Raw genomic sequence first — 21,805 nt, forward strand, 5'->3', positions numbered from 1 at the left:
GCAGGCGGCGGCTGCGCAAGCGCGGGGCGGCCGCCTTGCCTCTTAAACGCCCGGCACCTGCCTTCTCGGAAGCACGTGCGCCTATGTCATTTCCTGTTATTCTTTTCTGTCCCTGCTCCCTCCCGCGAGGTTAGCTCCAGACTGGCTTTTGGGGCGTGCCTGCTTCCTCCTCTCTGTCAGGTGAGTGAGTAGGCGTTATTTTTCTCAGACTGCTTCCACTTCCCTGGCGTCTCTTTGTGCTTAACCCTCTACCTGGAGGCACCTAGAAGAGGGAATTCCTCGGGGGTGAGGACGGGATGTTGGAGTCTTTGTCGCAGTCAAGCCCTAAGCGTTTGGTTTGATAAGAATCTGGACCGCTTGCTTTATCTCCTGGGCTCCAACACGAGCCCTCTCCTCCTAGGATCTTTGAGGTGCCGTAGAGAAGCGAGTAGGTATTGGATAGGGCCACGAAAGTGAGGCTAGAATTGGAATTGAATTGAAATGCCTTCGCTTTTGATGTTCCTGTTGTTGAGTTGACGCATCTGCTTTCTGTCTCTGGACCTCAGCTTCTCCATCTAGTAAGTGAGAAAGTTGGGCTGTACCAGCGAATCTCTCTCTCTTTTTTTAGGCGTAGACTCCTTTAAGTATATGGTGAGAGCTTTAGACCCTTTAGCCAGAGAAATGCATACCAAATTTTGCAACAAGATTTAGGCAGTTCATCTAAGTAGGTGATTTTTAAGGATCTTTTTACTTTTATACCCCGAAGGTTGCTCCAATGGCAGGCAGGAAATGGTGATCTGTGCAACAGTCTCCACCAACTTCATCACCAGGACTGATTCTGTAGATGTAATTGTGCCCTTTCCTCTCCTGCCACTCCCTTGCTCCACGTCTACACTGCTCAAAGCTTCGTGGGAGACGATGACTTTCCTCAATAGAAGTCTCTGGCATTGCCCAGCCCTAGAGTGAGGATTTTTCCTTGAACCAAAACTGTACCCTCCCTCCCCCATTCCCCATACCTTAGGTATAGCCAACTAACTAGAGTGCCTGCTGAAGATTGTTTAGCTATGTCCAACTGAACCACAGTCAGGCCTTGGAATGCCTGGCCTTTGTCTGGAAATGAAGTCTACAATTTATTGTATATGGTTGTTAAATAGTCAGCCCTGGGTAAAACATTTTAAATTTCTCTTTGTTCATAACAAGCTCAATAACTGACAGCAGTGGGGGGGAGGGGACCATTAACCGCCCTCTACTGAGCAGCGGTTATGTACATATTCTTGCATTTAATGCTTTTGTGATTTTACCCATTGTACAAAGGAGGATGACTGGAGCTCAGGAAGATTTGTTCTAGCTCTCCTTGTCTTGTGTCACACAGTGCTATTAAGTCAGAACTTCAGCTGTCTTAAAAGCCTGTTCATCAGGCGGAGGGAGGGTGATTGGTGGGATTACACCTGCGGTGCATCTTACAAGGGTATATGTGAAACTTAGTAAATGTAGAATGTAAACGTCTTAACACAATAACTAAGAAAATGCCAGGAAGGCTATGTTAACCAGTGTGATGGAAATGTGTCAAGTGGTCTATAAAACCTGTGTATGGTGCCCCATGGTCGCATTAATGTACACAGCTATGATTTAATAAAAAAAAAAAAAAAAAGCCTGTTCATCCATGGCTGCCCTTCTCCACATCACTTGGGAAAGAATAAGACAGCAGGGCAGCGCCTGTGGTTCAGTCGGTAAGGCGCTGGCCCCATATACCAAGGGTGGTGGGTTCAAATCCGGCCACTGCTGAACTGCAACCAAAAAATAGCCCGGCGTTGTGGCGGGCGCCTCTGTAGTCCCAGCTACTCAGGAGGCTGAGGCAAGAAGAATCACTTAAGCCCAGGAGTTGGAGGTTGCTGTGAGCTGTGTGATGAGAGCCATAAAGTGACTCTGTCTCTACAAAAAAAAAAAAAAGACTAAGACAGCAGAAAATACAATTTTTTTCAGATCTTGACAAGTGAACAGCATCAAGACTAAATAGTATTTGTAAGCTGCCATTTCAAAATAATAGCTTCAGATAAAATCTAGTACATGATGGAGGGCAAAGGCTATGTCTGGATCACTTTGAATTCCAGAGTATAACATAATTCCTGGGGGTTAGTAGATGCTTAATACAATTTTGGTGAATTCTCACTTTACCTGATGTCCACCTGTTACAACATTAAATACTAACACCTACTAAGTTGAAGTATTTGATATTTTTGTAAGCACATCTCCATTGTAAAGTTATGATGGAGAATGTGACTCATTACTCAAGGAATACTTAGAAGATAAGAATCTTTTGGGAATACTGAAGTCTCTTAACTCATGCACCTGATGTCGCCTGAAGGTTTAAGTCAGTGGTTCTCAACCTCCCTAATGTCACAGCCCTTTAATAAAATTCCTGTGGGTCCCGACCCACAGGTTGAGAACCGCTGGTTTAAGCCATTATACATAGGACTGGCTCACTGTGTGGTATGTCATGACTTGGAATGAGATAGAGAAGCTGCAAAACTTGTGATCTGAGTGAACAAAAGCCAGACCTGGCTCTGCGCTCATAGCACGGTGGTTACAGCCCCAGCCGCATACACTGAAGTTGGCAGGTTCGAACCCAGCCTAGGCCAGCTAAAATCAACAATGACAACTGCAACAACAACAACAAAAAAATAGCTGGGTATTGTGGCAGGTGCCTGTCTAAGGCAAGAGAATTGCTTGAGCCCAAGAGTTTAAGGTTGCTGTGAGCTGTGATGCTGTAGCACTCTACTGAAAGTGACAAAGTGAGATTCTGTCTCAAAAAAAAAAAAAAAAAAAGCCAGACCTTTCTCTTATTCCAGCAACACAGGGTCATTTTAGCCATGGAGGGGAGAGGGCGGGACCCTGAACTTGTGTTTGGAAATTATCTTGGTATTAACTTAATGCATATAAGTTAAAGTAATTTAATTTAAAAGCTATGTATGGTGGGTAAAAAATTCCTCAACTGTGCTTCCTTCTTGTTACAGGTATCTTAGAAGTAATTAAATAGAGACTTAATTCCATCTTTTTTCTTTCTTTCTTTTTTTTTGTGTGTGTGTTGGGGGGGAGGACAGAGTCTCAAGCTGTTGCCCTGGGTAGAGTGCTGTAGTATCACAGCTCATAGCAATCTCAAACTCTTGGGCTTAAGCGATTCTGTTACCTTACCCTCCCAAGTAGCCGGGACTAGAAGCACCCGCCACAACGCCCGGCTATTTTTTGGTTGTAGTTGTCATTATTGTTTGGCGAGCCCAGTCTGGATTCAAACCCGCCAGCTCCAGTGTATGTGGCTGGTGCTCCAGCCACCTGAGCTACAGGCACCGAGCCTTAATTCCATCATTTACACTGCAGAAACGATGAATTTATATAGGAAGATAATTTTTTATTTTAAAAAATAGCTTCGAAGAAGACAAGTTCAAATTCTTAAATTTATTTCCTTACCAATGTGGCCGCCATCCTACCAGTTGGTAATCTAGAAAAGTATTCTTATCCTTTTCTTTATCTCTACATTTTTTATTGAATCTAAGCTGTGTATTTTCCCACAATTTAGCACCCTTAAAATCTGTACGTCTTGGAATTGACAGTGTGTCCTGGTATAGTGTAATAAGTAGTATTTTTTTTCTTTCTTAATTGTACCTACAACAAATGGTGAGTCTTTAGAGTTGATGAAAATACAGTATGTCCCCACAAGAGTTGAGGCACATAGTTGGCACTCAGTAATTGTTTATCAGAGAAAGGCATTGAGTGTTCACCCTGTAACAGAAAATACGTATTTTTAATCCCCATAATCATCCTGTTACGAAATACTTCCTGTTACCAAGGCATTGTGGTAATGGGAATTAAATGTGTGTGTTGATCATTTTGGAAGGCTGGTGCAGTGAACAGAGCTGCTTCTGGTGGCTCAGCTCTGCTGTGGGACCTCAGTGTGTCAGGTTGCCTCTTGTGTCCTCAGTTTCCACTTGTTCTTTTAGTGAACACCTGCTGCTTGCCTGGTGCTGTGCAGAAGCTCTTTAGTCTAGCTGGAGAGCCCCCAAATCAGTAGAAACACAGGATGCTGTGTAGGTACCCAGGAGAGTTGTCTAGCCACTTCTGGAAGTACAGGGCAGTGTCTGGGAGAAGCTCCTGGGACAGTTTGAAAAGTCAGTTTGCCTTGACAGTTGGAGGGGTTAGAATGAGCCTGCAAAGGGAAGCCAGGCCAGCTCAGGGAGAGAGTTCTGTTAAAGAGCTTGGATTTTGGCTTGGCACCTATAGCTTAGCAGCTAAGGTGCCAGCCACATAGACCAGAGCTGGCGGGTTCGAATCCAGCCTGGGCCTGCCAAACAACAATGATAACTACAACCAAAAGATAGCCAGGCATTGTGGCGGGCGCCTATAGTCCCAGCTACTTGGGAGGCTGAGGCAAGAGAATCGCTTAAGCCCAAGAGTTTGAGGTTGCTGTGATACCATGGCACTCTACAGATTTTTGTCCAGAAGATCATAAATGATTTTCAGCAAACTGGTGATATCTCAGCAATTTATATCATTCTAGCAGCCTCTTAAAAAGCAGCTGGGGTTGGGGGGCGTAAAAGTTAGAAAACACTTGGCATTATCTTGGGGAAGGCCAGAGCTGAAACCCCAGCTAAGGACAGTGAGGAGGCTGAGCAGGGATGTCTGGCCTAAGTGAAGCCAGTAGGTGGCCCATTCACTAAGGAAGGAAATCTGGGAAGAAGAACAGGTCTGGGGAGTGGGAGAGTTTGCTTTTGGTCATACAGAGTTTGAGGTGCTGATGAAAGGAATCGGGTCAAGAAGGATCTTAAAGCCCATGGCGAGGAGTTTATCCAAAGGTTTCTCCTAAGAATGATGGGAGTTAAGGAAAAGAAAAGAAATGACTGCATTCATTTTAGTAAGATTATTCTGGTCTCAGTGTGGCCTGGGACAGTGATCTAGGCCTAAGGTGGCAGTGATCTAAAGAAAGGTAGCCACAAGTATTTAGAATAAATTCACAGATCAAAAAGTTGTACAGATGAGGCTTTGGCAGGAGATTGAATGTAAACAATGAGAGAAAGTCAACAATGGTATTTTGCTTTCTGGTTTGAGTATCTGAAAGGATATTATTGCCTAATTAAACTACCGAATCCAGTTGACAGCAAACAGAAAGAACAACTTGTAAATGGAAGATAATAACGGCAAATACTAGCTCTGGGTACGTGTCAGAAAACTCATTTTCATTCTCATGACAATCTTATAAAAATCACTGTTCTCTTCGTTTTTCCCCATTAGGAGACCAAAGTAAAGAGAAGTAACTCATCTGAGGTCATATACCTAGTATGTGGTAGAGCTCGAATTTGAACCTAGGCTGCCTAGCTAGAGTCTGTGCCTCCCTGTGCTGAAATAGCTGTAAATGAAAAGCTCAGTTGGGACTTGGTGTTTGAGAGATCCATCAGGCAGCCACATGGAGGTGTCCAGGTGGAAAGAAGATATATGGAACTGAAGCTCACATGGAAGATTGTGGAGTCTGCGTATAGGTCGCCTTAAAGCCACCAGAAAGGATGAGGACCCCCAAGAAGCGAGTGAGAAATAATAGGAGGAAAGAGGCAAGGGGAACCCTGGAAGGCAAACATGATCATTCACTTGTAAGGAGGATGTTTTCCCTTCCTTGATTTGGCATCTGGCTTATAGATCATCCCGTTAATTATTGAGTCCATCCCCCTAAATTGAAAAAAAAAAAAATTGTAGAGATGGTCTCACTGTGTTGCTCAGGCTAGCCTTGGACTTCTGGCGCAAGCAATCCTCCCACTCAGCTTACCAGGCTGCTGGCATTACAGGCGTGAGCCCCACACCTGGCCCATTCCTGCCTAATTTGATCAACCCTGGGTACCTGACAAAGTAGATCCCTAGGACCCACTCCGGTGGTGATCCTTCATCCTCCCCACTCTCTTCTACCATGAGCTTCTACTTGATGTCCAGTTGGCTTCCCAAGGCATCTGCTTTTTGGCCAATGTCATTTCAAGGCCACTCCCTGTCTGTAGTATGCCAGTAACATGTTACTTAGAACTTCTTCAGCTACCCCTTTAAGTTATTTTTTAGCCTTTTATCCCTATATCTCTAGCTAGATTCTAAATTTCTAGAGGACAAAAAGCATCGATTACATTTTCTTTTGCTTTCCCACCACCCATAGCCGTCGTTCCCCTGTGTGGGTTAGATGCCCCCACTCTGTCCCCAGCACTTCACTCACAGCACATCAGAACAGTGGCTGCATTTTGCTCACCTATTCTAGCACAGGGCCTACCATAGCATGTGGTTGAACTACCATAGCATGTGGTTGAGTGACTGAGCCAGGGGGTCCACCAATCAGTCATTCAGTCATCTCAGCAAATAATTCCATTTGCCTGCTGGGTTTTTAGAGCTGTGACTAGGAACTGTGGACACCTTTGACAGGTGATTTGAGCATCAAGGTCTTTCACACCAGTCTCGTTTTGGGAAGTGGGAATTAGCTGCCCTTTCTTGTCATTCTCTTCATAGCCTGTCATTTTGGGAGTTGAAGTGTTGGTAACAGAAAGGGCGTGAAGAAGGACTCTGTGATGTCTTGATAAGCAACCTGACCACGCGCCTCTGTGCAGGTTCCCCTTAAGACTCCAGTTAATCCTCCCATCTCCAGGAGGGGAGGGGGGCGAGAGGCTTTTGGTCTTCCTAGTATCTACTGATTACCACCAGAGGGAGCCTGAGGATCGTAGGGCCTCTTTCCTTAACGGTGCTAAAGCCTTTGTGGGATTTCAGACTTGAAGACCCAGGGTTGTGAACTGCTTGCTGTCTCACTCAAATTGTCATTCTTTTGAACTTTGCAATTTGAACTACATGATAACACTAGGGAGATGTTAAGGCTAAAAACAGAATCAAGTGTAGCTACAAAAGATAAGAATCTTTAGAAAGTAGTGGAAGTGCCCAGGGCCCAGTGGCTCATGCCTATAATCCTAGCACTCTGGGAGGCTGAGGTGGGTGGATTGCCTGAGCTCACGAGTTTGAGACCAGCCTGAGCAAGAGCAAGACTCCACCACTAAAACCCACCAGGCCTTGTAGCGGGCTCCTATAGTCCCAGCTACTCGGGAGGTTGAGGCAAGAGAATCGCTTGAGCCCAAGAGTTTGAGGTTGCTGTGAGCTATGACGCCATGGCACTCAACCCCGGGGCAACTGAGTGAGACTCTTGTCTCAAAAAAAAAAAAAAATAGAAATAAAGTAGTGAGAGTGGCTTCTGGGGTGATGGTAATATTGTTTCTTGATGTTGGTTGTGGCAGTGTGTGCTGTAACATAGTATGTGTGCATTTTTCTGTATGTATATTTAAATTTCAATTAAAAGCTTTAAAAACTTAAAAGACAAAAAAGACCTCTATGTGGTGGCGCCCATAGCTCAGTGGGTAGGGTGCCGGCTACATACACCAGGGCTGGTAGTTTCAAACCTAGCGCAGGCCAGCTAAAACAACAATGACAACTGCAACAACAACAACAAAATAGCCAGGTATCGTGGCCGGTGCCTGTAGTTCCAGCTACTTGGGAAGCTGAGGCAAGAGAAACTCTTAAGCCCAAGAGTTTGAGGTTGCTGTAAGCTGTGATGCCACAGCACTCTCTGAGGGCAACATAGTGAGACTCCGTCTCAAAACAAAACAAACAAAAATAAACCTCTGTGTGTATACCACAAGATATTAGATTAGGATGTTATATTTTTTTCCCTTACAATTCTTAACCTTAACTGAGTTATTCCCTTGAGAAAGCCACAAATCCCAGGTGAAGAACTTTTGCAGCAGCAGTATAGAAAAAATGAGCAAAAGACATGAATAGATGGTTCACAGAAAAAGAAATACTAACCTTATGAAAAAATGTTCAACCGCAACCTTCAAAGGATAAGTGCTTATTAAAAGTGCACCGAGATACCCTTTTGAACCTATCAGATTGGCAGAAATTCCAGAGTTTGATAGCACATTCTGTGGATGGGGGGGAGGCGGGGGCAGGTGGGGGGTGGTAGGCAGCAGGCTGGAGGGATTGTAAAGTAGGTTCCCTGTTAATTCAGTAATATCTATAGAATTACAAGCCTAGGAATCTACCCTGTAGATGGTATTTGTAGTTACATGTAGCAATTTATGCAGAAGACAATCCATGTAACATTGGTTGCAATAACACAAAATTCCATCTGTAGAGAACTGGGCAAAAAAACTGGTACACAGAGTGATATGTTATGTACCTGGAAAAAAGTTTGAGGAAGCTCTGTGTACCCTGAGGAAAGATCTATAGGGTATATTATAAAATAAATGAAAAAAGCAAGATACACAGCTAGGAATATATGTTTGTTTTGCTTATGTGTGTGTAAAAAAACACTAACAAGATAAGAAACCTAGAGAAGTGTTTTTCAGAAAAATAGCGGGCAGGCAGGAGGGGCCAGGCTTCTTAATTTGTATCATGTGTTCTGATTTTTGAATCACATCAATGTATTACCTGTGCAAAACAAAAAACCTAAAGAGCCCCTGCCCTAAAGCTGTTGAGTTAAGCCTTTAAGTATTCATAAATTATGCCATCTGCCCAATTGCAGAATCCCTGAGTTTGGATTTGGGGGTTGATTTATCTGTGTCTTGGTGAGAGTCTTCAGCTTATTCTATATTTGATCTATTGGATGACAGTTTCCTGGCTCAGCCTTGCCTTGCCCTACTTGTGTTCTAAACCAGTCTTCCCCCTCAAATATTAACACTTGAGTATCATTTTTCAAATGCTATTTGATAGTATTTCTTCTCTCCTTATACATACAGGAGCATCCAATTCTGCCTGAGGGAGAAAGAAAGGTTTCACCATAGAAGTGTCCGCAGAACCCATTAGATAGGAGATCTGACTCTGCATCCTATTCTTTGCCTGTCCCTGTATCTCTTCTTTCCTTCTTCCTCTTCTAAGACCAGCCCCTATCACATTGGTTCTCACCTCTGCTACCTTCTCAAGAAACTCACAGTGTTCTGAACATGAAATACACATTGTATCTTCTCTCATATCAAAAAAAAGAAAACAAAAAATGGAAACCCAAACAATGCCCCTTCCACCCAGATTTCCCCTAAGGCTCCTTTTTCTCTTTTCTCTCTGTTACAGCTAGAGTCAGTGTGTCTGTAGGGTGTTCCAAAAGTCTTCATACATAGGAAAATGAACAGGCTTGTATTTTATGTCTTAATACTTTTTATACTTTCAGATACCCTAAAAGAATGCCACTGTCAAAAGAAGAGCGTACTGAAATAATCCTCATGGCTGGTTCAGGCAGCTGTCGCAAGGTTGCAATGGACTTTAACAGGAAACATGGCAAACACATCACACATGACACTGTGGCCAAACTTATTGAGAAGTTCAAGAAAACTGGAAGTGTCATGGATCAACAGAGAAGTGGACATCCACTGACAAAGGCACAGCTGTCCAGGTACTGGCAGCATTTGCAAGGAGTCCGCAAAAAAGCATTCGACAGTTATCTGCAGAAACCGGTGTCAGCAGGTCAAGTATCCAGCACATTACAAAAAATGAAAAATGGCATCCGTACAAAATGCAAATGTTACACCATCTTCGTGAAGATGGCCCGGATAAGAGGCTTGAATTTTATGAATGGGCTCTAAACAAACTAGACAAAGATGTAAACTTCACAGCTGACATCCTCTTTACTGAGGAAATCAGTTTTTATGCCAGCAGAGAAGTCAGTTCCCAAACCTGCGTTACTGGAGAGCAACCCAAACTGGATGAGTCCATCAAAATGCAAGGTGCTAGAAAAGTGATGGTGTGAGGCGGGATATGGGGCAACAGAATGGTTGGACCTGTTTTCCTTTGACACAAATCTTACTGCCGACTTTTACTTAAACATGCCACAGTACAACATACTGCTCTCTCTCAAATGAAAACGGAGACTGTCCATCTTATATGCAGGACAATGGGGCACCACCTCATTACGATACCCCATGTCAGTGCACTGCACTGGTGGGATCCGCAGGTTCCACTGTTGTGGACGAGTCACCGCAGCCCCGTGGAGTAGCCACTTAAACGTTGTGATTTACAAGGAAAAGATTAGAAACATGGATCGTTTAGACAAGGAATGCATTCCAAACGCAAATGCTTGCCTAACAACAGATAATCTTGAAACGGGTTCACCATGAGTGGGAGAGAAGATTGCATGTGTTTGCAAAAAGAATGGCCAACACCTAGAGACTATTTTGTAAATACAGTAGAACCTCCGTAGTTGAGCACCTCCCTAGATTGACCCCCTCCCTAAGTTGACCTAATTTTCATAGACAGGTCATGCACCACGTGTACAGATCAGTACAGTAGAACTAGTTTCTTACGTTGACCAGTTTATTGCAGTCCCTTCGGTGATCAACTTCCAGAGGCTCTACGGTATTTTGTAATGAGTATTTTGTAAACACAGGCACATTTAGCTACAATTTCCCGTTTTCCCTATGTATGATGACTTTTGTCCTGGTTTTGCTTCTGTCCTTCTTTCCCTTCCTCCCTCTCTCTTCAGCCTCTTGCAGCCAGATTCCCATTCCACTGAAACATATCTCGCCAAGGCCATGAATAATCTTTGCTGAATCCAGTGGCCCCATCTCATTCTTAACATTGCTTGAGTTCTGCGCACTGCCTGACACACGACACAGCCTCCTCCTTACCTGACTCTCCTCCTGGCCTTTGCAGCCACTGACATGGGGATGTTCTCTAGGACTCTCCCTGTATTTTTCTGAGAACACTTCCCCCACCCATCTGCTGATCCGCAGGGCCACACTTTGCCTCTTTTCTCATCTCACACTCACTTCCTGGATGATCCTGGTCAGAGAATAGAGAAAACAACCCTGACTTGCTCTGATGGGCATCCGTGGCAGGGTCACGTTCCTATTGAGATGTAAAAACAATGCAACTTCCCTTTCTGCCAATCGCATTTTCCTCTCAAACTTCCATTCTCCCAAGGGTGGGGAGCGTTGCAGTCTCTTTCAGTTTCCATCACTCAGTTTTACATACATGCTCGATATATCAGGGTTTCTCCTCTGTCCACTTCCATTCCCTTGGAGGGCCATCTGGGTATCAGGGGTAGGGGGTGAGCTGTCTCAAGCTTCTCAGTGGTTCTCTGTCCTTTACTGGTCTTCTCTGCCATATAGCCACTCTGAGCTTGTCCCCCAGGATTATGGTAGAACCCACCAAGATGAGGCTGACCTGACTGAGTTTCTGAGCAGTGCACTACCGTGCTTAAATAATCATGAAAATAGTGTCTGTAGTTGTGAGGTATTCATGTGCCATGTCCCTCAAATTGCCACCTGGCCTCACTTTGTCAGCCTTTCTTAGCATATCACTGAGGCATATGGACCCTTCCAGATCACCTACGTGGCACCCCCAGATCAAGGGGAAAAAGGGAGCTGCTGTTGCCCAGCACACAATCTCCCAGGGCTCCTTAACAGTTCAGGGGCAGCCTTGGCATGGTCACTGGGAGGCTCCTCTGAGAGGCCAGTGCTATCTTTGGGCTGTGCTTGGTGAAATGGGACATCAGTGTTCCCCAGACCCATCTAGGTGCTAGCACCACACAGGGGATTTGACCTTGGAAGAGGGTGGGCCAGAACACTTGCATCTGAACCCTTGTCCTGCCTTTTCTCCTTGGTAGCACCAGTAGGCTTTTTTTGTGTGTGTGTGGAGACAGAGTCTCACTTTATTGCCCTCAGTAGAGTGCCGTGGCATCACACAGCTCACAGCAACCTCCAACTCCCGGACCCAAGCGATTCTCCTGCCTCAGCCTCCCGAGTAGCTGGGACTACAGGCGCCCACCACAACGCCCAGCTATTTTTTGGTTGCAGTTCAGCCAGGGCCGGGTTTGAACCCGCCACCCTCCGTATATGGGGCTGGCGCCCCACCGACGACTGAGCCACAGGCGCCGCCCGCACCAGTAGGCTTTTGTCCCTTGTGGTTTGGGAGCTTGTCTTTTGCCTTGGTCTATGTCTTATCCACAGTGCAGCTTAGTGAAAATGTATCCTCTCATGCCCAGGTTCTCTTGATCTGCAAAAGGGAGACTTAGAAATTAGGAAAAAGTTTTGTACTGTGGACTTCAGAAAATTTGAATTTAAAACTCCAAGCTGATCACATGGCTAAGCATGGCGGGGAGCTGCAGGCTAATTAGGAACTATCAGCAACAGCCCTGCGTTGGTTTAGATCTCAAATCTCCTTTCCACCTACCATGGCAGATGTGCCTACTTCTTGGGCGGCAGGGCAATTTGATTGTCACACCAAGACTTTGTTGAAAGCTTGGGGAACCCATCCTTCTCCAAGGGGAGAAATGGGTTGCTATTACCCAAGGGGGTGGAGGGGAAGGGGGCAGCATCAGGCAGCGTCCGCTTGTAGTTCACACATCAGTGTCTCCAGCTCATGTGTCTCCTCCACGCCACACCTCTGTCTCTCCACTCTGCTACTAGTCATCCAAGAGAATGTCCCTCAAAAGCCTAGTAAAATATGATGTGTTTCATACTGAGCTGCTTATCTTTCCCTCTAAGCCGTGTCTTCTGGCCTTTCCTGGTCCCTTTGAATTTTATTGAATGACATTAAATTTGACCACCTCCCATCTGTTTGGCAGTTGGGTTTTCAATACTGTCCTCTTGTATTCTGGAAATATTTTAATGTGTTGATATTTTCATAATATCCAATTTTAACAAAAGAAAAATATGTCTGTATAGAAAATTTAGGAAACATAAGATTACCAGCCCTTTGGTCCCAGCACTCAAGGACGTCCGCCATAGCGTTTATCATAGTGTTACAGAAAGCCTAAGAGCCACAAGGGCTCTGCTAGCACCCCTGTCTCCCCATGCCCACCCTCTGGTGTGGCCTTGGCCACAACCCAAGCCACTCCTCTGAATAATGGGAATAACAATAAGGCATGCTTTAGAGAACTTGGAGAGACTGAAATGGATAAGGAGATGGAACCCTGCCTGGCTCAGAGCAGCCAATGTTAGCTACTGCTATTACTATTACTACTCTTAATATCATCATTACTGTTTTAAATGTGTATATTTTTAATGCTGATAAAAGTGTAAGTTTTATATCTTGCTTTTTTTTCGTTACTGTTAGGAGCATTTCCATGTCAAAATATTCCTTAAACATGACTTTTGTGACTGTATAATCCATCGTTTAAATATATTGGTAATTTATTTGGGAACAGTTAGTGTATAACTCTGAGCTGAACCCCTTTGTGTGAATGTATACATATAGAAATGTGTGTGTCTGTGTGTGTCTACATCTGACCACGAGACTGATTATTTTTTAGAACAGACTTTTACCCCTGGTACTCCTATGTGAGAAGTGTGAACTTTTTAAAGCCTCCAGTAACAGATAAATTGCTTACAAGGGAGGTAATCAACCACACACACGCAGCAGTCCATGTAATGGGGCCCGCCCCACCACACCCTGTCTGGTAGTGAGTGGGACTATTTTAAGGTAGCCTTTGTTGACACTATTTCTTTACAAGATGGGTTTTACTACATTCCCCTGGGATAATGGTCCCATGACCAAGGAACTTCCTTCTACATTACTTTTTTAAAAGTTAAGTTAACCGAGCAGTTCCATAAATCCTGGTGGACATATTAACCTGTTCCCTGCCTGGTCTGTTTTCCTGCGTGTGGAAACATAATCTGCAGTGCTGGTAATTCATTGGTTTTTCTTATTTTCTTGTTGCCTCAGCGTTGAGATGTTTATCATTGTGTTATCTCTCCCTGGTGACAGCACAGGTCTCAAAGCCCAATAGTAGGTTCTAAAGAAATCTGACTTGGCTTAGGTGGACCGACACATTTTGGTTTGGTTTGGTTTTTGTTTTTTTTTTTTTTTTTTTTTTTTTGTAGAGACAGAGTCTCACTTTATGGCCCTTGGTAGAGTGCCGTGGCCTCACACAGCTCACAGCAACCTCCAACTCCCGGGCTTAAGCGATTCTCTTGCCTCAGCCTCCCGAGTGGCTGGGACTACAGGCGCCCGCCACAACGCCCGGCTATTTTTTTGGTTGCAGTTTGGCCGGGGCCGGGCTTGAACCCGCCACCCTCGGTATATGGGGCCGGCGCCTTACCGACTGAGCCACAGGCGCCGCCCTGGTTTTTGTTTTGTTGGACTGATTCATTATCTCAGCTCTGTGTGTGGCCTTCCCAACTTCCATGCCAACACAAGTGCCTGTTACAAGTTTATATTTCCCTTCCGCGTTCTCTCCCTTGCAATTATCCTACTAGTGTTGTAAACTTCCAGAACGAGAGCTAGAGTTTTAGTCTGTTAAACTATCATTGTTAAGTGCTTTATAATTTACAAAATGCATTCAGACGTGATTCCTTTGATCCTCAAATCTAGAGGTAGGTACATTTATCTCCATTTTATAGATGGGGCCCAGAAAAGTGAAGCCGTTTTATGAGTTGGTGAGTGACAGAGACAGATGTGCTTTCTAGAAAATTTTGCCTTCAGAAAAGGAGAGCCAGAAGGATGAAAATTATTTTAGAGAGATGAATACCAGCTGTGTTTAAAGGACTACGCGCTGAAGAGGAGTTGAAGGTGTCGAGGCCCAAGCTTGAACAGGCATGGATGTTAGAGCCATGGTTCTAAGAGCCTCTTACAGCACCTGCTGCTGTTAACTTAAGGGGATGCAGCTGAAGAAACATCCTGGGACTCCAGAAATCTGGGTTCCCCCTAGATCTCTCCAAGGTCACCACTTCCCTGGGCCCTTCGGCACTGTTCTTCTGAGTCTCAGTTTCCCCATTTGCAAAATAGAAATAACCACCCCTCTCCAACTTAGAAGCATTGCTTCAAGGCTCTGATAAGGCAGTACATGTATGGATGACACTGCCTTGGGGACTTTATAGTGGAGCACAAGGAGCCCCGTAAGCTGGGCTTGCTTACTCCAGGGGACGGGAGGGCGGGACTCCAATCATGGTTCTTTTTCCCCTTTCTTCCTTTCCAGCTTCATATTTTTATCTTTATTATTTTACAGTGTCCTTGTAAGACAACACAAGTGATGCTGGAATATTTTAAGTAGAAACAAAAGATTCCATGTGCTCCCCCGTGCCCTTGAATCCTACTCTGCAGAAAGACAGCTGTTTGTGGTTTAGCACACTTCCTTCTAGGCTTTAACTAAGCAAAATCCATACATAGTTCTATGTATGCACTTTCATAATACATACACACATACACTTGTTCATATAATTTTTTGTTTTTAATTTTATAAAATGTCTTCCACATTGTCCATACCTTGCCTTTTCCCCTTAATAATTTTATCTTGAAGACTTTGCTACATCAGAGTTCAAATTCTTTTCTAGAAAGGCAGACATAGAAATTCTTTTCACCCAGGAACAGTAACCCACGCCTGTAATCCCAGCAGTTAGAGAGGCCAAAATGGGAGGATCGCTTGCGGCCAGGAGTTTGAGACCAGCCTGGGCAACTTTGCAAGACCTTATCTCTAAATACTTTTTGAAAAATTAGCCAGGCATGCTGGTGTCCACCCAGGAGTTCAAGGTTACAATGAGCTGTGAACACGCCACTCCACGCTAGCCTGAACAACATAGTAAGACTGTCTACAAAATTTTAAAAATAAAAAAATTATATCTGTGCATTTGATATTTAACATATTATTTAATTTGGATCATTTCCTATTTTTAAAATATTACCAATGGTGCTGCGTTAAACTGCTTGTCAAATAAGTTTGTACTCGCTGAGCATAGTGGTGGGCACAGGGAATTCTAGATACTCGGGAGGGTAAGGCAGGAGGATCGTTGGGTGGCACAAGAGCTTGAGTCCAGACTAGACAACATAGTGAGATTGTCTTTTAAGAAATATGTCCACCAAAAAAAAAAAAAAGCCAAAAACAAGTTTTTACTCTTGTAAACATATTTTGAAGTGAAATTAATGACACAAATTTTTTTTTTAGATTTCTTTTTATTTGAGACAGAGTCTCATTAGCCCTCGGTAGAGTGCTGTGGCATCACAGCTCACAGCAACCTCCAAATCCTTGGGCTTAGGTGATTATCTTGCCTCAGTCTCCCGAGTAGCTGGGACTACAGGCGCCCACCACGATACCCAGCTATTTTTTTTGTTGCAGTTTGGCCGGGGCTGGGTTTGAACCCACCACCCTCGGTATATGAGGCCAGCGCCTTATCCACTGAGCCACAGGCACCGCCCAATGACACAAATTTTAATAAACAGGACAATCTCCTACAACAAAGAATTGTATCAACAAAGCCAATGTTGAGAATTCCTGGCCTATACCCTTGCCAGTACTATATTGCCATTCTTTTTAATCTTGCCAATCTGGTAATTTAAAAAATGATACCATGTGTATGGTGCCTCTTCAGAATAATGGAGTTATTTTTATTTCTTTCTTTAAATATTGTTTGAATTTGTTATAATGAACATGTAATTTCTATAATTCTTGTGAAAACCATTAAAGTGTTTTTTTAAAAATCTACATTGACTGACTTTGCAATCTGTTCTTGAGTTGCAATTGTGTAAGTGCTTATTTTTCCCCGATAAGGTATAGAACAGTGATTTTTCAACTGGGGTAACTGTGAAAAATTTTAAAGGTAATTAATTATTTTCAAGAAGTTCAAAGCACAGTAAGTATATATACATTTTTTTTTGATCAACATAATTTAAGTCTGCCATGGAAGTTTAACTTTAGTTTCAAGTGTGCCGTGAGATAAATAAGGTTGAAAAACACTAGTATAGAAAGAAGTTCCTCCGTGTGGGTCTCGAGGAGCCATCTTTGCTTCAGGTTCAAGTCTCTGACCTTCAGAATTTCTCCATTGCTCTTACAAAGCACTTGCACCTGGTGGCGATGTCTCTTAAGAATAATCTTAGCCCAGATCTACTCCTCTTCACAGACTGGGGCTCCAGAACAAAATATGCCCTGTGGCTGACCTTAGGAAATCTAGATCACCTACTATGGGCTCATCTGCCCAGACATCAGGCAGAAACCTCACACTCCTTCCTCAGCTTTGAAACCTGAGATCCACTTGCCCTGCGAACTTCAAGCTGAGCCAAACCCCCTTGCTGCATAGAGTCTGGTAGGGCATGAAGGCAGTCACATCCCTTCACCTCCCTTAGGTCCTATCAGAGTAGAAATGGAGTGGGGCTCTGTACTAAGCCTTGTGGGGCACTTGGTCTGTACTCCCAGGGCAGTGCCTCCCTCCCCCTCTTGGTTCAGAGCAATCCAGAGCCTGCCAGGATGACATCTCTGATGGACTTGTCAGTATCACTTGGCTGTTCCCAAGAAAATCTCCCATGTGGCAGCCTTTGCAAATGTATGGAGTGCAGTCCCCCAGTTGCAAACTCTCAAAGCAAGCAGACAACTCCTGGCCCTGGTGCCAGAAGTTCTATGCATTCCATTTGCAGCCCAGTGTGGTTTTACAGACAGGCAAAGGCATGGAGGCTACCCGGCCTACTGGCTCTGCACTCTCTAGAATCTACACAAACCACGTCGGGAATGGAGCTTCCAAGTCTAGAGGTCAAACCCCCCTGTCTCCCTGGGCAACCAGAGGAAGCCAAGCATCTACTCAGATGGCAACCACCACGGAACAGATCTGGGATGGAAACACAGGCCCCGTGAGTAAAGGGTTTGCCTGAGGCGGTACCGACCTGGGTGGAGCATGGGGACTAGAAAGGCATGGGCAGAGCCAGGAAATTCCCAGGGAGGGGCTGACCCAGAGGACTGCTTTACTGAGCCTAAGATACACCCGGCCCTCAGGGGATCGTCAGCCTATAGACAAAGGAAGACAGGTAGCTAGAACTGACAGCTAACCTAATACAAACCTGCAGGAGCAAAGACAGGGTCTGAGGTGCAGAGGTGTTTCCTCTGGGAACTCAAAACAGCTTCTCTTCTGCAGGGGAATTTAGCAGGGACAGAAACAAATTCCCGCAAAGTTGTTCTGTTCTGTTCTGTCAGTAACATCAATCAGGGGCGGGGCTGGAACTGAGTGAACACCCCCCAGCCTCCATCAAGCACCCGAGGTTGTCAGGCCTCATCTCCCCCTGCTAGATAGAGGCAGAGTGCAGTGGCCTGGCTGAGCAGAAATAGATATCCTTGTGATTTAGACAGGTGCAAACCCCTGGAGTGTCTATTCACTACAGGCAACTGGGTCAAAGCCCTGCGGACTATCAGTGACTGGGTGTGACAGAGGTGCAAGGTGGGGAAGGAGGCATCAACCTTCCCAGACTGATCTATTTGCTGAGTGGGTCCTCCTGACTCCACAGAGCACTGGAGCAAGCCATATCAGAGTAGGCACCAGACCCCTGCAATCCAGTTGCCAGAGACCTTTTAAACTCTCCCACTTGAGACAGGTGCCGACTGAGACAATTGATTTGGACCTTTTGAAATGAGCCAATCGCCCGAGGACTATTCAGGTAGTGCCCTGGGTGTGGGGTTGTAGGAAGGTTTGATTTTCCTTTTCCAATTATTGCCTGTGGGGGGCGGGGTGACTTAATTGCTGGTATTTCTCCACAGGTGAGACTTCAACCCAGAGTAACTGTTTCACTAGGGTCGAACAGAGACCAGCTGAAAACAAGACAGAACCACTTAGCCTCACAACACCAAACAGGTCCCCAGTTTCTCAGGCCATAGCACTGTACAGGTCCTCAACAAAGCTCCAGGGGAAAAAAATCAAATGCTGTAAAACAATCATGGAGTGGAATCAGCACAAAAACTCTGGTAACATGAATAACCAGAATAGATCAACCACCCCACCCCCACCCAAGGAAAGATATGGCAGATATAACTGAAGATCCCATTCATAAACAGCTGGCCGAGATGTCAGAAATCGGATTCAGAATTTGGTTTGCAAACAAGATTAATAAAATGGAGGAAAATTTGGAATTGGAAATTCGAGCAGCAATTCAAAAGTCGGAATTAGAAATTCGAGGAGAAATTCAAAAGTTGTCTCAAGAATTTAACGAATTTAAAGACAAAACCACCAAAGATTTTTATGCACTGAGGCAAGAATTTGCAGCCCTCAAAGATCTGAAAAATACAGTAGAATCACTCAGTAACAAAGTGGAGCAAGCAGAAGAAAGGATTTCTGACATTGAAGACAAAGCCTTTGAACGCTCCCAAACTCTCAAAGAGGAAGAGAAATGGAGAGCAAAAATGGATCATTCTCTCAGAGAGCTCTGGGATAATTCGAAGAAGGCTAATATCCACCTCATTGGAATCCCTGAAAGTGATGAAGTGGCCTCGCTAGGCACAGAGGCCCTTCTCCATGAAATTACAAAAGAGAATTTTCCAGACATGCCAAGAGATTCTGAAATTCAGATAGCAGACAGTTTCAGAACCCCAGCATGACTCAATCCCAATAAGATATCCCCCAGGCATATCATAATTAACTTCACTAAAGTTAATATGAAGGAGAAAATTCTGAAAGCAGCCAGATGTAAGAAATCCATTACCTACATAGGGAAGAATATTAGAATGACTGCAGATCTCTCTGCGGAAACTTTTCAAGCCAGAAGAGGGTGGTCATCCATTTTTAATCTCCTAAAGCAAAATAACTTCTAACCCCGGATCCTGTATCCAGCTAAACTGAGTTTCATTTATGATGGAGAAATTAAATACTTTAATGACATTCTATGTTGAAGAAATTTGCCATAACCAAACCAGCTCTTCAGGATATTCTCAGACCTATCCTCCATAATGACCAGCCCAATCCTCTACCACAAAAGTAAACTCACTCAGAAACTTTTGATCAAACTCCAACTTCCACAGTGGTGAAAGGATTAAAAATGTCCACTGGACTTTTGAAAAACTCAATACCCCAAATTTTACCAGACTTATCAATATTCTCCATTAATGTGAATGGCTTAAACTGTCCTCTAAAGAGGCACAGGTTAGCTGACTGGATACAAAAACTCAGGCCAGATATTTGCTGCATACAAGAGTTACATCTTACCTTAAAAGATAAATACAGGGCGGCGCCTGTAGCTCAGTCAGTAAGGTGCCGGCCCCATATGCTGAGGGTGGTGGGTTCAAACCCAGCCCTGGCCAAACTGCAACAAAAAATAGCGTTGTGGCGGGTGCCTGTAGTCCCAGCTACTTGGGAGGCTGAGGCAAGAGAATCGCTTAAGTCCAGGAGTTAGAGGTTGCTGTGAGCTGTGTGAGGCCACGGCACTCTACCGAGGGCCATAAAGTGAGACCCTGTCTCTACAAAAAAAAAGAAAAAAGATAAATACAGACTCAGGGTAAAAGGGTTGTCATCCATATTCCAAGCAAATGGTAATCAGAAAAAAGCAGGTGTTGCAATTTTATTTGCAGATACAATAGGCTTTAAACCAACAAAAGTAAGGAAGGATAAGAATGGTCACTTCATATTTCTTAAGGGTAATACTCAATATGATGAAATTTCAATTATTAATATCTATGCACCCAACCAGAATACACCTCAATTTATAAGAGAAACTCTAACAGACACGAGCAACTGATTTCCTCCAGCTCCATAATAGTTGGAGATTTCAACACTCCTTTGGCAGGGTTGGATCGATCCTCCAATAAGAAGCTGAGCAAAGAAATTTTAGATTTAAACCTAACCATCCAACATTTGGACTTAGCAGACATCTACAGAACATTTCATCCCAACAAAACTGAATACACATACTTCTCATCAGCCCATGGAACATACTCCAAAATCAATCACATCTTAGGTCACAAGTCTAACCTCGGTAAATTTAAAGGAATAGAAATTACCCTTGCATCTTCTCGGACTACCATTGAATAAAAGTTGAGCTCAGTAACAACAGGAATCTGCATACTCATACAAAAACATGGAAGTTAAATAACCTTATGCTGAATGATAGCTGGGTCAGAGATGAGAATAAGAAGGAAATTGCCAAATTTTTGGAACAAAACAACAATGAAGACACGAATTATCAGAACCTCTGGGATCCTGAAAAGGCAGTCCTAAGAGGGAAATTTATAGCACTGAAAGCCTTCCTCAAGAGAACGGAAAGAGAGGAAGTTAACAACTTACTGGGACATCTCAAGCAACTGGAAAAGGAAGAACATTCCAACCCCAAACCCAATAGAAGAAAAGAAATAACCAAAATTAGAGCAGAATTAAATGAAATTGAAAACAAAAGAATTATACAACGGATCAATAAATCAAAAAGTTGGTTTTTAGAAAAGGTCACTAAAATAAATAAACCTTTGGCTAACCTAACCAGGAAAAAAAGAGTAAAATCTCTAATCTCATCAGTCAGAAACGACAAAGACAAAATAACAACAGATTCCTCAGAAATTCAAAAAATCCTTAATAAATATTACAAGAAACTTTATTCTCAGAAATATGAAAATCTGAAGGAAATTGACCAATACTTGGAAGCACATCACCTTCCAAGGCTTAGCCAGAATCAAAGTGGAAATGTTGAACAGGCCCATATCAAGTTCTGAAACAGCATCAACCATACAAAACCTCCCTAAAAAGAAAAGCCCAGGACCAGATGGTTCCACAACAGAATTCTACCAAACCTTTAAAGAGGAATTAGTACCTATATTACTCAACCTGTTCCAAAAGGTAGAAAAAGAAGGAAGACTACCCAACACGTTCTATAAAGCAAACATCACCCTGATCCCCAAACCAGGAAAAGACCTGACAAGAAAAGAAAATTATAGACCAGTATCACTAATGAATATAGATGCAAAAATATTCAACAAGATCCTAACAAACAGAATCCAGCAACACATCAAACAAATTATACAGCATGAACAAGTCGGTTTTATCCCAGGGTCTCAAGGCTGGTTCAATACACGTAAATCTATAAGTATAATTCAGCACATACACAAATT

This window comes from Nycticebus coucang, chromosome 21 (assembly GCF_027406575.1).
Source record: "Nycticebus coucang isolate mNycCou1 chromosome 21, mNycCou1.pri, whole genome shotgun sequence".
NCBI classification, from domain to species: Eukaryota; Metazoa; Chordata; class Mammalia; order Primates; family Lorisidae; genus Nycticebus; species Nycticebus coucang.